The sequence below is a fragment of the Acinonyx jubatus genome, chromosome B3, assembly GCF_027475565.1.
Source record: "Acinonyx jubatus isolate Ajub_Pintada_27869175 chromosome B3, VMU_Ajub_asm_v1.0, whole genome shotgun sequence".
Taxonomy (NCBI): domain Eukaryota; kingdom Metazoa; phylum Chordata; class Mammalia; order Carnivora; family Felidae; genus Acinonyx; species Acinonyx jubatus.
This window is the reverse complement of record NC_069386.1, coordinates 16,766,832-16,783,093: the sequence shown is the minus strand read 5'-3', so window position 1 is coordinate 16,783,093 and position 16,262 is coordinate 16,766,832. Positions and strand designations below refer to the sequence as shown.

General features: G+C 48.4%; 1 protein-coding gene across 2 annotated transcripts in view; it reads left to right on the top strand.

Annotated features, from left to right (window-relative positions):
* The window catches only part of FAM169BP (Protein FAM169B), a 90,033-nt gene that overhangs the window by 32,847 nt on the left and 40,924 nt on the right, over positions 1–16,262 (top strand). The gene's annotated exons all lie outside the window — the stretch shown is intronic.

Sequence of the window (16,262 nt, the reverse complement as noted above, 5' to 3'; positions counted from 1 at the left end):
ACAAGTCCCTTATTAGGTATATGATTTGCAAAAAATTTTCTCCTCTTCTATGGGTTGTCTTTTTACTTTCCTTTTAGTGTCCTTAGAAGCACAAAAGTTTCAAATTGAAAAGAAAATTTAAATTTATTTATTTTTAGAGAGAGAGAGAGAGCAAGTGGAGAGTGTCAGAGAGAGGGGAGAGAGAGAATCCCAAGCAGGCCCCGCACTGTCAGCATAGAGCCTGATGTGGGACTTGAACTCACAAACTGTGAGATCGTGACCTGAGCTGAGATCAAGAGTTGGACGCTTAACCAACTGAGCCACCCGGGCACCCCTAAAATTTTTTGTTAGGGTCAGTTTATCTATGTTTTGTTGCTTGTGCTTTTGTGTCATATCTAAGAAGTCTTTGCTTGTTTGAAGAGCAGGTCCTTCCATCCAGTTAGATTAACCCTTCCTTCTGGCTGTTTAGTTAATGTCATTTAGCCTTCGACGGTGTGCATTCTTTTTTTTAAGTTTATTTATTTTATCTTCAAGTAATCTCTCCACCCAATGTGGGGCTTAAACTCATGACCCTGAGATAAGGAGCTGCATGCTCTCCTGACTGAGCCAGCCAGGTGCCCCTGAAGGTGTGCACTTTATTTTTTAATCCAAATCATTTAAAAAATGCTGTTTTTTTTTAATTCATGCAGTTATGATACCACTAAATATACACCCAACCTGTTATTTAGCATATATTTCTGGTTCATCCATAAGGAGATTTAAAGATGTTTTCTGAAATGCATGCCTGAAATTAAGAATGGAGGAAATCTGGCTCGTGAAATTAGGATTACTTATGTTTAGGTATTTTCCGAACACTAGCCTGGCACACTTGTTAGAAAAGGTAAGTGAGGCCAGTTTGTCTTCTTTGGTCTTGGTGAATTCATGCTGATTTTATTTTATTTTTAAATTTTTTTTAATGTTTATTTATTTTTAAGAGAGAGACACAGAGCATGAGTAAGGGAGGGGCAGAGACAGAGAGGGAGACACAGACTGTGTAACAGGCTCCAGGCTCTGCACAGTCAGCACAGAGCCCAATGTGGGGCTTGAACTCGGGAACAGTGAGATGACCTAAGCAGAAGTTGGACGCTCAACCGACTGAGCCACCCAGGCGCCCCAATTCATGCTGATTTTAAATCCAGTCTTTCTTTTCTAGGGTCGTTATGGACCATCTTTTATAATTCGTTCTAGACTGTCATGAGGAGGGGATGTTCAGGGAACCAGACATTGGTTCCCAGATCTACATCTTCTCCTAACACAATAGGATAGTTCTGGCTCATTTGTTTTTTGGTTTTTTTTTTTTTTTTGGACCAACCCTGGCCTCCCATACTCTCAGAGATTACGGGTTACAACTTCAGGATTATATTCGCAGCACTTTCTGGCCCCTGGGACATAAATTCCCTGTGTCTAGAGACTTGAGCTTTTCTGAAAGTAGCTAACGCACCCCTTTTGCCTTTGCACTATTTCCAGTTGCCAACCTTGCTCCTAATTTGGAGCAAGTGAAGATGGTCCTCTGTGACCATTAGAGCATCTGGCTAAGGAATCTTTCTACCTCCAGGTTCTCCCCTTGAGTTTAGGCACAGCTCACTCTATTTTCTTGAATATTTTCCTAGCCTGCCAAACTTACTCACTGCTGCAGTCTTTCCCATATGACCTTAAAGGATTGTGCTGGGCCTGGGGACCTGTCCTTGGTTATGGGGATGCCTCTTACCCTCTACACTTGGTCTTTTAACATCTGACCCTCTCTGTTGGAAGGTGTCTCGGCAAGCTCCTGGGCCCCATGTATAGTTTTCCTAGATGATGTCTACCTGTTTTCCATGTTAGGAAACCTGCCAGATTTTTTTTCAGCACTTTTTCTGACAATTGTCTTTTTGATATATATATATTTTTCATATAAAACCCAGTGGTCAGATGATCAGAGGAGACGGTGAAGAATACCAGAGGCTGATTAAAAATGGTAATTTATAATTGAGTCAAATGAAAGAGAGTTAATGCTACAGCATTATAGAAGTTTCTGGAATAAGGGGTCTTTTGGGTATTGCTGGGTGGAGGGAGGGGCCAGCCCTGGTTCTTGGCAGGGAGGTGGCAGTCTGGTCAAAACAGGGGGCGGGAGTTCTCCACTGTCTATTTTCTGGGATCGCTGGTTCTCTTTCCTGGCATTTGGGCTCACTGGTGGTCACACAGTGGTCACAGGGGCTGCCCCTCTGCCCTGCAGGGCTGGGGGCTCTGGACCCAAAGGAGCACCTGCAGAGGCACAGGGGACCCAGAAGCTCATCCCGCTGCCCTGCCACTGTCCCCCAGCAGCTTCCCATCTTGCAGTCTGGCCATGATTCACCTGGTCCCTTCTTTGAATATTTTAAAGTTTCCTTTCACAGAACCTTCTCATTATGCTCCGGGCCCTTGGCTTCTGGGAGGCCATGCTGAGGGCAGTTAGATGCCTCGTGATGCTCTGGAGGATGGTGGGCTCTGGGGCTGGAGACAGGGGTCCTCTTTGGTTCTTCAGCTCTTTGCAGAGTGCCTTATGCGTGCCCAGAAGGGAGGATGAGTGGGAGCACAAGCCAACAGATCCTTGGGAGGACGGTTAGAGCCCAGGGGAGGGATGCCTGGCGGGGAGGGCACGGGTTGGGGAAACAGTGGGAAGGACGGGACTGGGGGTGGATGGCAGGTACGGGGAGGAGGGATTGGGAATGGCTCAGCTCTCAGCTGGGCTTGGCGCTGGTGCCTACAGTGCTGGGCAACCGGGAGGGAAAATCACCTTGTGGGTGAGGGGAAGCAGCGCTCGCGTCTGAAGGGGTCTGTGGGAGCTCAGATTGTAAGGTGGGGTCTGGGTGGGGTCCTGGGTGCACCTTCAATGTGGGGCACATCCTTGGTGGCCGTTCATTCTCGAGTCATTTCCGGTGGCTCATCTCCGTGGGCGGACCGTCGGCTCTTGGACGGGAGGGCTCTTCCGGGTGGGTGTTGGGCCAGTTCTTGTGGGCTCCCTGTGCAGGGGCGGGGTGGGGGTGGGGGTGGGGGTGGGGGCGGCAAGGCTGACAAACAACGGGATACTTCCGGCGCAGGCAGCCGGAGGAGAGATTGTTTGTGGTCTTTTCACCGCATGTTGACTTCTCTGATTAGAACATCTATCCCCCTAGCTCGCTTCCAGGACGTTTTGTGACCAAGCATAACACTCATCCTTCAAATTGCTGCTAATTTATTTACAGTTTTTGGTGATTGCATGTCATGTGCACCCTGAGAAAAACAAGCAGGGAATCAAAAAATGATGATTTTTTCCTGGAAAAGCATGCCCATTCTAGGCCTGCAGCGACAGCAACGAGCCAAGGCAAACATTCAGATGAAACTGGAACCTGTGTGGAGCCCGCCTTCCCAGTGGCCGTCGCGGGCCGGGCGGGATTGCGACATGCCAGGCCCCCGTCCAGGCCTTCTGGGGGCCACGTTTGGGGCAGGTGGGTGGTGGGTCGGGGGCAGGGGGTGGAAGGTGTGCCCCTGAGGTGCCCAGGGAGCTTCAGAATTGGGGAACCCTATGTGGGATGCTCCTCACCCCTGAGTGTGCTGTCTGGATTTTGGAGAGGGGTCAAGGGGGGAAGGCCAGAAGGTGAGGGTGGAAGGGTGCTGCGGATTTGTGACTCCCAGAAAGGGAGCTCTTAATCCTGAGTGGGCCTTAAAGGGAGAGGCCTGGCCTCCTGGCGGGTAGGGTGGATGGGGCTTAAACACAGCTCCATTTAGTGGGATGAACCTGCCGATGTGACTCGATGAAACGGTGGTTTCTGTCTATCCAGTAAAAAGCAAGCTTATATGGCGGGGGTGGGGGGGTGGGTGGAGGAGAGGCTTGTTGGTCTGGTAAAGTCTGAATTTCAGCACGTGGGGAAGTCATTGCAGTTTTTCTGGCTCTGAAGTGTGATGGCTCCACAGACTCGAGAAGCCAAGTGTAACCAGGGACCCCACCTGGTAACCACCTGGTTACCAGGCACCCCGTTGGTGCCGCCTCCCAGGACTGTGAGGACTTGGGATCCTTATGTTTGAGTCTGTGCTTGCTTTTTGGTGATGCAGAGGGCCCAAGATGGGTCCCTCCCCCCACTTTCCACATTAGTGGAGTCTCACTGAAGTGGGTTTGACAGTTTGGGGGAAAAGAGCGCTGGCCAGAAATGCAGCTTCAGTTTAAATACCTGTTCCCCCTCGGCAGCTAAGGTGCCCGTGTGACCATGGACGTGAGGCCGGGACCAGGTGGCCCCCAGGTTAAGTAGGACCCGAGTTCCCTTAAGCTAGAGGAGCTCCACGCTGGAAGCTGAGGGTTCTGTTTTCCTTGGGCAGTGACCGATGCAGACCAAAGAGCCACTCACAGTGACAGCATCGTGTTTTGGGAACACATGTTGGCTATTGTTTGGGATTTTCTTCATTATTCCGTGTTAATTTATGGCACTTACTGTGAGTTGGATTTAAACGTAGGGGAAAACAGCATCCCACAAACAAAGACATGTCATTCTTACCAAGGGACTAATGGTATTTGCAAAACAGGGAAGGTCCAAGGAAAATATTTTTAGTGCCAAAGATGGAGCCATTGTCTGGGGGTGGGGGTGCGTCTTTGAGGCATCTGAGGGTTTTACCACTGCATCTAGGGCTATCTGCACTTTTCTCTGCTTCCCTGAGCCCTGAGAAACTCACCGCGTTTGCCTTGGTCCAGACTGGTGATTTTAAGATACCTTTCCTAGATGGACTAGCTTTGGTGTGGGTTTCTTTCTCTTTTCTTTTCTTTTCTTTTCTTTTCTTTTCTTTTCTTTTCTTTTCTTTTCTTTTCCTTTCTCCTTTCTTTCTTTCGTTCTTTCTTTCTTTTCCTTCCTTCCTTCCTTCCTTCCTTCCTTCCTTCCTTCCTTCCTTCCTTCCTTCCTTCCTTATTTTGAGGGGAGCCTGGGTGGCTCAGTCAGTTGAGTGTCAGACTTCGGCTGAGGTCATGATCTCACCATTCCTGGGTTTGAGCCCCCGCGTCGGGCTCTGTGCTGGCAGTTCAGAGCCTGGAGCCTGCTTCAGGTTCTGTGTCTCCCTTTCTCTCTGCCCCTCCCCGCTCATGCTCTCTTTTTCAAAAATAAGTAAACATTAAAAATAATTAAGTTTAATTATTGGAGAGAGAGAGAGAGACAGAGAGAGACACAGAGGGGGAGAGAGAGAGAGAGAGAGAGAGAGAGAGAGAGAGAGAGAGAATCCCAAGCAGGCTCCACACTGTCAGTACAGAGCCCGATGTGGGACTCAAACTCATGAACTGTGAGATCATGACCTGAGCCGAAATCAACAGCTCGACGTTTAACTTACTGAGCCACCCAGGAGCCCAGTGTGAGTTTCTTTCTGCCCCAACACCTTGCATTCCAGCGGCACCTCAGGAACCAGGCACCCCATCTTGTCCCTCTTCCTTGAATTAAACTCTTAGGCTTATGAAAACAAAATTGCTTAAGGCAAGAGAGGCCTGAGAACTACAGGGAGGCTGTTGCAAATATACTGCAAACCAGATGTTTCTTTCTCTATGGCAGAGAGGCGCCCGAGTTCATGGGGCATCTGGGGAAGTGTTTTCCTTTAAGGAAGACATCTGTATGGAAATGGTAGCCCAAGTAATGTAATGTGACAGTTGCTATGTCAACTTGCGTATTTTTCCCCTCCCCTTAAATTATTGACCGGCTCGGTCAATGTTGCATAAAAGTCATGTAATGCCTTGGAATGTGTTTATGTGCTGTCCTTTGCCAGAACTTTTCAACGTTTTTTTTTTTTTTTCCTATGTGTATTTTGCTTTTGGGAAGATGGTCTGTCACTTTGGTTTAACTGTACTCTTTTTTTGTGGAATTACATATTTCTTAGATTTGTAACGGGGCAATCAATGGCAGCTTAGACTCCAGGGGAGCGATCAAGTTAAGGCAGAGGGTGGGCAGTAGGGGGACTTGAAGCCCCTTCAGTTGTGATCGAAGAAGTATAGACCATGGGCCAGGACATGAGCAGATTGCAGTTAGTGGGCGGGGGGGGGGGGGGGAGGTAAGGGGTGTGTGTGTTGTGTGTGTGTGTGTGTGCATGTGTAAACCCTTTCCTCTTTGGTTCCTATGATGTTACGGAGGCAGGAACCTTCTCTGTGTCTCTGCTGTGTATCTAGCTGCCTGCTGGCTGCCTTGACCTTGTTAGCTTTAACAAGCATTTCAAAACTAAAGCCTTTCCGTTTCCTCTTGTCCTCACTTCTTCCTGGGGAAGGCACCTGCATCTTCCACTCAGGCTTGAGAGCTGGCTGCCAACCTCTGCCCCACCCTGTCTCTTCGGCCTTAGCCCAGTTTGATTCCTCAGGTGGTGTTTTCTGTCCTCTGGGAATCTCCCTCCCTACCAGCCTGACTGCTGTGGTCAGCCCCTGTTCACTTCTTGTCTGGATCAACACTTGTTCTCCCTGCCTCCAGCTTCACCTAAAACCATTCTCTACACTCCATCAGGGAGATCCTTCTCCAACAACCTTTTTTTTTAAACAACAACAACAACACTTTTTAAAAAATGTGTATTTATTTGAGAGAGAAAGAGAGACAGCAGACAGTATGAGCGGGGGAGGAGCAGAGAGAGAGAGGGAGACACAGAGTCCAAAGCAGGCTCCAGGCTCTGAGCTGTCAGCTCAGAGCCCAACACAGGGCTCGAACTCATGAACCATGAGATCATGACCTGAGCCAAACAAAGTCAGACGCTTAACCGACTGAGCCACCCAGGCGCCCCAAACTTTTCTTTTTTTTAACTTCAAAATGGCTAATTTCTCCTACCTGGGCATAATCCAACTGTTCTCTTTTTTGTTTTTCATTACAAAAATTAAAAAAAAAATTATTTTGTTTTTGAGAGAGAGAGAGAGAAACAGAGTACATGCAGGGGAGGGGCATAGAGAGTGGGAGACACAGAATATGAAGCAGGCTCCAGGCTCTGAGCTGTCAACACAGAGCCTGACTCAGAGCTTGAACCCTCAAGCTGTGAGATCATAACCTGAGCTGAAGTTGGATGCTTAACTGACTGAGCCACCCAGGCGTCCCCACCCCCATTTTTTTAAGTTTATTTATTTTGAGAGAGAGATCACACCAACCTAAGTGAAAGAAAGGGGGAGAGAGGATCCCAAGCAGGCTCCACACTGACAGCGCAGAGCCCAGTGTGGGGCTCAACTTCAAGAATCGTGAGATCGTGACCTGAGCCGAAACGAAGAGTTAGATGTTCAACCAACTGAGCTACCCAGGCACCCCTTCCCCCCCACCCCAACTGTTCTCTTTCTAAAACACTACTCTGTTTATGTCTCTCGTTGGTCAGACTATTCTAGAAACTTCTGAAGCTAATACCTCAGCCTGGTCCCCACAGCCTCCAGCTCTGAAGCCCAGTCTGGCTCAGGACTTTCATTGGCATTCTGCCGCAGCCCCCCCCCCCTTCCCCCCTGCCGAAAGACTGCTGGTCTGAATATTCGTGTGCCCCGTAAATTCATATGTTGAAATCCAAACCCAGTGGGATGGCATTAGGAAGTAGGGTTTGGGGGAGGTGCTCCACCCTCATGAATGGGAATCAGTGCCCCTACTAAAGGGACCCCAGAGGGCTGCCTTGTCCTTTCTGCCGTGTAAGGACACTGCGAGAAGTTAACAGTTTGGAATGTGGAAGGGGGCTCTCACCAGAGCCTGCTCATGCTGGCAGCCCGCTCTCAGCCTCCCAGAACTACGAGAAACACGTTTCTGTTGTTTACAAGCCTGTACAAGTCCGTGGTGTTTTGTCATGTCAGCCCAAATGGATGAGCGCACAGCCCCTGGGTGGGTGCGTGATGGCCGCTCATGCCCGAGAGTGCTGGTCGTGGTGTGTGTGGTCACGGCCTGGTCACCTGTCCTGCCCCTGCTGATGCCAAGTGCAGTGCCTGGCCCTTGTCCTTGTTTGCTGAATAAGTGGCAGGCCCCTTCCCCCACCCGAAGTGCAAAATGAAATCCTAAAGCATCTGCCCTAGTAAGGTCTTTCCATGCTGATCTCTCCTTTCTTGTCACAGTGTCTTTTTCTTGTCTGTTCCTCATCTTTCATCCCTGTCTTTCTTTTTGTTTTTAAATTTTTTTTTTAAACGTTTATTTATTTTCGAGACAGAGAGAGACAGAGCATGAGCAGGGGAGGGGCAGGGAGAGAGGGAGACACAGAATCGGAAGCAGGCTCCAGGCTCTGAGCCATCAGCCCAGAGCCCGACGCGGGGCTCGAACTCACGGACTGCAAGATCGTGACCTGAGCTGAAGTCGGACGCTTAACCGACTGAGCCACCCAGGCGCCCCATCATCCCTCTCTTTCTGACTCTGTCAGCTTTCGTCGGGGCCTGGCCCTTGGCTCTGTCCTTTTGTCTCTCCTTCACGTGGAGATTGGGGGATCTGGAACCAACAGGACTTGGTTCACACCCAGTCCCAACGCTGCTGTTTATGGGCACCTGGCCTTGACTAGGTTTCTTAACGCCTCTGAGCCTCACCTGAAAAAAAAAAAAGGAATCAGCCATGCAAGCGTTAACTGAGATACTGCCCTTGGCGCTGTGCCAGATGCTTGGTGAGTGCTTGCACCTGTGGTTGTGGTACATGTTCTTGTTTTAAAACTGTAACTGGGTCGTGCCCCTTTTTTTCTCCAAAGCATGGTGGCTGGCAGTGGTCTGCAGAGTACGTAGGCCCTTGAGTCCTCCCTGATCGGCCGCCTCCCTTCTCCCCACGCTGTCAGCTCTGGCACCCTGCAGTTCCTGTCCTGTGCCCTCTCACATCTCTGAGGCCCCGTCACCTACCCTACCTGGAGCCCCCTTTCCTACCTGGGCTGATGCCTCCTTCAGGCCTGCTGGGGGCGCCTTCCACCGCAGACTCTCCCAGCCCCTCAGTGGGAATGCCTGCCTCTTCCTCTCTGCTGCCCTGTAGCACGCAGCCTCCATCTGACTTCACTGTATTCCGTTTCACGTCCCAGGCAATTGTCTCCTCCTCGGAGTTGTCAGTGTCTTAAGCCAGAGTCTAAATTTAATCCCTGAGTGGATTTAGTATGTGCTTTGCACATAATAGTGACTCAATGTGTGGGTTACATGAGCAACATGTGCTTCAGAATCGTGACCTTCGGAGGGTCTGTGTATGATGTGGGTGCATCCTGCTGCCTGCCTGTGTGTTGGGGCAGATGAGGAGGGACGGTGAGCACAACCACAGGTGCTCCTGCCTCCTCCCTGGATATTGCTCATCCATCACAGTGCTCCTTTCACAGTGCTCCTCCTTGCTGAGTTAGAAGGTGGCCTCAAAATCCTTCTCAGGAAAGGGGCGCCTGGGGGTCTCAGTCAGCTGAGCCTCTGACTTCGGCTCAGGTCATGATCTCGCGGTTCGTGGGGTCAAACCCGGCATCGGGCTCTGTGCTGACAGCTCGGAACCTGGAGCCTGCTTCGGATTCTGTGTCTCCCTCTCTCTCTGCCCCTCCCCCATTTATGTGTGTGCTCGCGCTCTCCCTCTCTTTCTCTCTCTCTCTCTCTCTCTCTCTCTCAAAAATAAATAAATAAATAAAAACATTAAAAAAAATCCTTGTGAGGAATGCTCGCCTCTGTCACAGCCCATCCATCCTTTCAAGGACAGGTGACAACCAGTGCTCCCTGACCCGTACTATGGAAAAATCTTGTCAACTTCTTAGCAATGATTGCTTTGCTTATTTATTCATTATAAAAAGCATGTTTAAACAAAAAAGGACCTAGCTCCTTTAAGAGATCTTGGGAGGCAAGATGAAAGGTTTAAAAATTTTGTCAGGGGATGCCTGGGTGGCTCAGTCAGTTAAGCGTCTGACTTCAGCTCAGGTCATGATCTCACGGTTGGTGAGTTCGAGCCCCGCGTCTGTGCTGACAGCTCTGAGCCTGGAGCCTGCTTCAGATTCTGTGTCTTCTCCCTCTCTCTCTGACCCTAGCCTGCTCATGCTCTGTGTCTCTCTCTCTCTCTCATGAATAAATAAACACTTAAAAAAACTTAAAAATTTTGTCAGGAGGCACTGAATGGGTTCAAATGTGTTTCTTCATCGAGCCTGAGGTGCTCCTTCAACAGCCTTGGAAGGAGAAAGTGAGGAAGACGGTGGTCAGCTTAACACTCCCTGACAGAGAAAGGAACGGCCACGAGAAAATGTGGTGGGTACAAACCTGTATCCACTTGAGGGAGCAGACAGGATAGTAGAGGTCAAGCTGGAGAAAGAAAGATAGACATTTCCTTGCAAACCAGAGCAGGAAGTTTGGAATGGGAGTTTCCAGGAAGACACGGGAGTGTTATGAAGCAGTTTTCATTATCTCATTGACAAAAGCCAACAAGTGACAAAAGGGCTTTTCATGCTTATTTGATATCCCAGAGAACCACTTGAAGCAAGTGGAGGAAGTTTCTGGAAACCACTGACAAGCTTCAAACACCTGAGGAAAAGCAGTTTGGTGAGGTGGACTCATTCACCTAACCTGCGAATGACCAGGTGAGAGGATGTTGTGGTCTCCATTTGACAGGTGGGAGCTCAAGGCTGGCTGAAGGTCATATAACTAGGAATTGGAGAAGCCAGAATTTGAACCCCATCTGGTTCTGATGTCTGTAGTTTTTTCCCTACACAGGTACACAGGGCCATATCTAAATGTTTATGTCATCTTGTTCTCCACTGGCACGGAAGTCTGTTAGAGACTGGTGAGTGAATAACGTCTATGTTTTGTTGAGATGGTATTTATTAAGAGTGAGGAGTCTGTATCTAGCTTCATTTTTGTGTGTGTGGGTGCCTAATTGTACCAGCACCATTTGTTGAAAAGACTATCTTTGTTCCATTGTATTGCCTTTGCTCCTTTGTCAAAGATCAGTGGACTATATTTATGGGGGGCTATTTCTGGGTTCTCCATTGTGTTCCACTGATCTTTCTTTCACCTTTCATTCATCTTTCTTTCATTGTCTCTTCTTTCACCAAAATCACACTGTCTTGATTACAGCTTTATAGTAAGCTTTATATATTTATATATATGGATACTATAAAGCTTTAAGTAGCTTTGTAGTAAGTCTTGAAGTTAGTGAGTGTCATTCCTCCAAATTTGTTCTCCTTTAATCTCGTTTTGGCTATTCTGGGTCTTTTGCCTCTCCCTCTAAACTTGGGAATCAGTGTTGCTATTCACAAAATAACTTGTTGGGATTTTGATTGGGATTGCATTGAACCAAAAGATCGTATTGGGAAGAACTGACATCTGTACAATATTGAGTCGTTGTCTTTTTTTTTTATTGAAGAAATTTTTTTAATGTTTATTTTTGAGAGAGAGAGACAGAGCGTGAATGGGGGAGGAGCAGAGAAACAGAGGGAGACACAGACTTGGAAACAGGCTCCAGGCTCTGAGCTGCCAGTACAGAGCCCGATTCGGGGCTCAAACTTGGGAATGGCCAGATCATGACTTAGGCAGAAGTCGGATGCTTAACCAACTGAGCCACCTAGGCGCTCCCCCCCCACCCCCCCGCCTTTTTAATGTTTATTAACATCTGAAGTAGGCTCTGAGCTGATAGTAGAGAGACCCATGCAGGGCTCGAACTCATGAACCGCGAGATCATGACCTGAGCCGAAGTTGGCACTTAACCGACTGAACCACCCAGGCACCGAACAATATTGAGTTGTCTTATCCATGAACGTAGAATGTCTCATTATTAGTTCTTTGATTCTGTTTGTCAGAGTTTTATAATTTTCCTCATAGATCTTGTGCATATTTTGTTAGCTTTATACCTAAGTATTTCATTTTGGGGGGTGCTGATGTCAATGGTATTGTGTTTTTAATTTCAAATTCCACTTGTTCATTGCTGGCATATAGGAAAGCAATTGGCTTTTGTATATTAGCTTTCTATCCTGGAACCTTGTTGTAACCAACGTTTACAGCCCTGTCTTTCTATCAGTTAGGCCTTGTTGCAGCTATCCCTACTACTTGAGGTGCCCTGAGTATGGCCTTGGACTTGTAGGGCTCTGTACCTCTGCTCACAGGTTATGCTGCCTGTAGTGCCCTTGCCTGTTGTCTCTGCCTGTTGAAACCTTACCCACGGATCCAGAACCCAAGCTGTCTGAATTCCCTGGGGATGCTTTTCCAACACCCCTCTGCAGAATTGCCTTTCTCCTCTGGGTCCTGGTGATGCGTTGGCTCCCGTCTGGACTCTGGCACCTTTCGTGCCCCGGCCTGTATTGGAGCAGCAGGAAGGAGTGTATTAGCACTCCTTCCTCCGAAGGCTGCCACCTCCCAAGGGCAAGAATGGGGATTTACGCATCGGCCTGTGAGGGCCTAGGACAGACAGCACTGTTCATGCATTCAGGAACTCGGCCACGGGTAGTCGAATGCAGTTTGACCATGCTGAGTTGCCATGAAGCCGGGCCACTGGGAGGTAGTAGCCTTAGGGACCTCAGTGTCTTAACTTGTTTGGGAAACCGTGGAGTGTTCACAGAATAGAATCCATTACTGACATTTCTTTGTGGTGCACATCGCCTGTCGCTCAGGGGGGCAGGGAAATTAAATCCATGCAGTGAGGCTGGCCTTTAACTAGTAACGTCCTCATGACTGTTGTCACCACTGCACAGCCTTCTGCGATGTCCAGTCTCTGCTCAGGCCCTCGATGGGAGAGAGCCCGAGGGATGCTGATCACATTTTCTTTTAAAACCACAGGTGTGTGGCTTCTACTTTCTAACTCTTGGAACTTGCTGGCTTCCGGGTCTCAGAAGTGATGCCCTGAGGCTGGCTCTGCAGTGCCTGTCAGTCCCCAGGATCCGTCCTTTGTCCTTGCTGAGCTGGCTGTAGTCTCTCTCCCTGGGCCCTGACACCACTCTGTCCTCCTGGTTCCTCTTGACTAGATATACTTTTCTGATCAAAAGCTGCTGGTTTCCAGAAGGCCGATTCTGTTTTTAAAAAGAGTTGATTTGGAGGACAATTTATTTTAGGTCTGTTGAATTTGATTGGACTTCATCTTCATTGTTATGTATCCTTAGCAGCTTAAGATTAGTTTTGGGAAAAAACAAAACAAAACAAAACAAAAACCCCGGAACAACAGCCAGTTCAGTCTATTTTGTGACAACCTGTGTGACTAATTAATGCTCTGCGGCACACCGTGAAATTTGCAAGGCACCACACAAACGCCAAATCATCACATATTCCCTGTTTGAAACTGTCTTAGCAAATTGAACATCTGTATTACAGTAATACATTGCATTAGTAAATGGAACATCCTTTATTGATTCACCTTGTTAAGCAGGAAAATAATCCTTATGGCTTTATAAACCTCCTGTAAGTTTTAGTAGGTGCCATTTTGAACATGACTTTAATTGAATAAATGAAGGCGGGTGTCAGGCATTTAATTGGCCCTTCTCTCGCAGCTGGCTCAATCAGTTTTGGACCGATTGTTGATGATGTATCTCAACAATGATATGACAATGACATAGTGGATTAGATGCTCTTGGTCTTTGGGGAGGAGGGGCTGGTTGGGCAGAGTTCATGCTTAATAACTGACTAACGTCACTGTAACTTGGTCTTCATAGAGTTTTCTACTTAAGTTCCTCAAAGAGCAGAGAGCAATAGGGAAGAAGGTGGCAGCAGCTTAACCTGATTGGCCCACAAAATTGGCTTCAAAGTCATGAACCTTATATGAATGTTCGAGTGATTTTTGTTTTCTATTCCGTGTCATTTTACTCCACATCTTCAGCTAAAAAGATCTGACTGGGAAGGTGCATCGTTTTACTGTGTGGCTTCTGGACCCCTCAGGGTTGAGAAACTGGCATAAAAATGGCAATTTGGGGTGCCTGGGTGGCTCAGTCAGTTAAGTGTCTGGCTCTTGATTTCAGCTCAGGTCATGAACTTGAGTTTGTGAGATCAAACCCCATGTCAGCCTCTGTGCTGATGGCATGGTGCCTGCTTGGGATTCTCCCTTCTCTCTCTCTCTCTCTCTCTCTCTCTGCCCCTTCCCTGCTCATGCTCTCCCTCTCCCTCTCTCTTAAATAAATAAACATGAAAAAAAGTTTTTAAAAAATGGCAATTTAATAAAAGGGGGTATAAAAAAGATATCAGAGGGAAAATTGTGTGGTACATCCAGACAGTGGAATATTATGTAGTGCTAAAAAGATTTTTGAGGGGCGCCTGGGTGGCGCAGTCGGTTAAGCGTCCGACTTCAGCCAGGTCACGATCTCGCGGTCCGGGAGTTCGAGCCCCGCGTCGGGCTCTGGGCTGATGGCTCAGAGCCTGGAGCCTGTTTCCGATTCTGTGTCTCCCTCTCTCTCTGCCCCTCCCCCGTTCATGCTCTGTCTCTCTCTGTCCCAAAAATAAATCAACGTTGAAAAAAAACCAAAAAAACGATCTAAAAAAAAGAAAGATTTTTGAGATCTCTAGCCATGAGAAGACAAGAAAGGAATCTTAAAGGCATATTACTATGTGAAAGGAGCCAGTCTGACAAGGGTTGCATACTGTATGATTCTAACTATATTACATTCTGTAAAAGGCAAAAGTATAGAGACAGTAAAAAAAAAAAAAAAAAAAAAAAAATCAGTGCCAGGGGTGGAGCAGGGGTAGGAGGAAGGGGTCAATCGATGAAGACCAGAGAATTTTTAGGGCAGTGAAAATACTCTGTAGGATACCATATTGAGAGATGCATGTCATTACACATTTGTCCAACACACAGACTGTATAACAAGAGTGAACCCTAATGTAAACTATAGATGTTGGGGGACTATGATGTGCCAGTGTAGTTCCATCAGTTGTGACAAATGTTCCCGCAATGGTACAGATAGTGACGGTGGGGGACACTGTGCGGATGTGCGGGCATGGGGTGCCTGGGAAGTCTGTGCACCTTCCTCTCAATTTTGCTATGAACCCAATAAAACTGCTGTAAAGAATGCTCTTAATTAAAAAATAAAAAACCACAGGGGCGCGTGGATGGCTCAGTCGGTTAAGTGATGGACTCTTGATGTCAGCTCGCGTCACGATCTCACAGTTCATGGTATTGAGCCCCGAGTCAGGCTCTGTGCTTTCAGCACAGAGCTTGCTTGGGATTCTCTCTCCTCTCTCTCTCTCTCTCTCTCTCTCTCTCTCTCTCTCTGTCTCTCCCTCCCTCCCCCTCTGTGCTGTCTCTCTTGCATGCACTCTCTCAAAATAAATTTAAAAAATTAAAAAAATAATAAGTAAAAAACAAAACAACAACAACCAGAAAACAATCAAAGCAACTTTGGTGTTTAAATGGAATTCTTAAGCAAGGAAAGGAGGGTTGCCCAGCAGGGGGGCAAGAGGCAGAGGCCATGACTGGATTTGCCTTTGGAGTGACCACTCAGTAGGGAGGGTCAGGTGAGGTACTGTCATGGTCTTCTGTGCATGGTGGCCTGGACCCTGCTGGCATCTGGGGCTGGCTAGGAGGGCATGGGGCCCATCGCGAGGTGGCAGCAGCATGGAGCGGGGGAGGAGGCAGACGTCTATTAGCTGCACTTGGCCCTGTGCTGGGTGTTTCCGTCCGATCCTCATCAGAACTTGTCAGCCACCTCGGGTGATCAGTTTGGGCAACTCTGATGGTTTTGGGGCTCAGTGAGGTTGAGGTGTTCCAAAGTCACCCTCAGAGTAAGTAGCAGGGCCCATGTCCGAACATGGAGTGGGCAGAATCCGCAAGCTTCAGGGGCTGTGTAGCCTGGGGTGGGGTGGGGCAGGAGTAGTTGGAGGAGAGACGTCTCTTCCTTCTGCAGATCCAGCCCCAGAGCCTCCTTATTCACAGGCACCCCCGCCACCCCATATTCCAACAGCTGACTCATTTCTGGCCTCTGCGCGAGAGCACTGTACTTGGAGTCCAGTGGCCCAAGGGTGGACCCACCTCAGCACCCCCCCCCCCCCACCCCAGCTCGCTGCCTTCAGGTTACGTTACCTCTCAGAGCGCTGGTGTCCTCAGAAAAACGCAAGTGACAGTTTCACTGTGAGAAGGGGAAAAAAAAAAATCACGGAAAAAAAAGCCGGGGCCAAGCCCGGTGCTGAGGGCAACGAGAAGATGGTGGGTTTGATGCCCTGCCATAATGTTGGGTTTGACTAAGTGGGGACTTCTGAGTGGCAGCCCATAATTGGACCTTGAAGGAAAAAAAAAATGTAATTCTTGGCCATCGAATTTGTGAGCAGTGTGGTGTGTGGCGTGTTTTGCCCAGTAGCATGGGGACACCGATATCTCGTTTTGGGGCCGGCAACGGGCCATCTGTGACGATCTCTGTGGAGTCCCCTTCAGGTGAGAGGGGTCACTCTGTCCTGCTCAGTGCTGTCA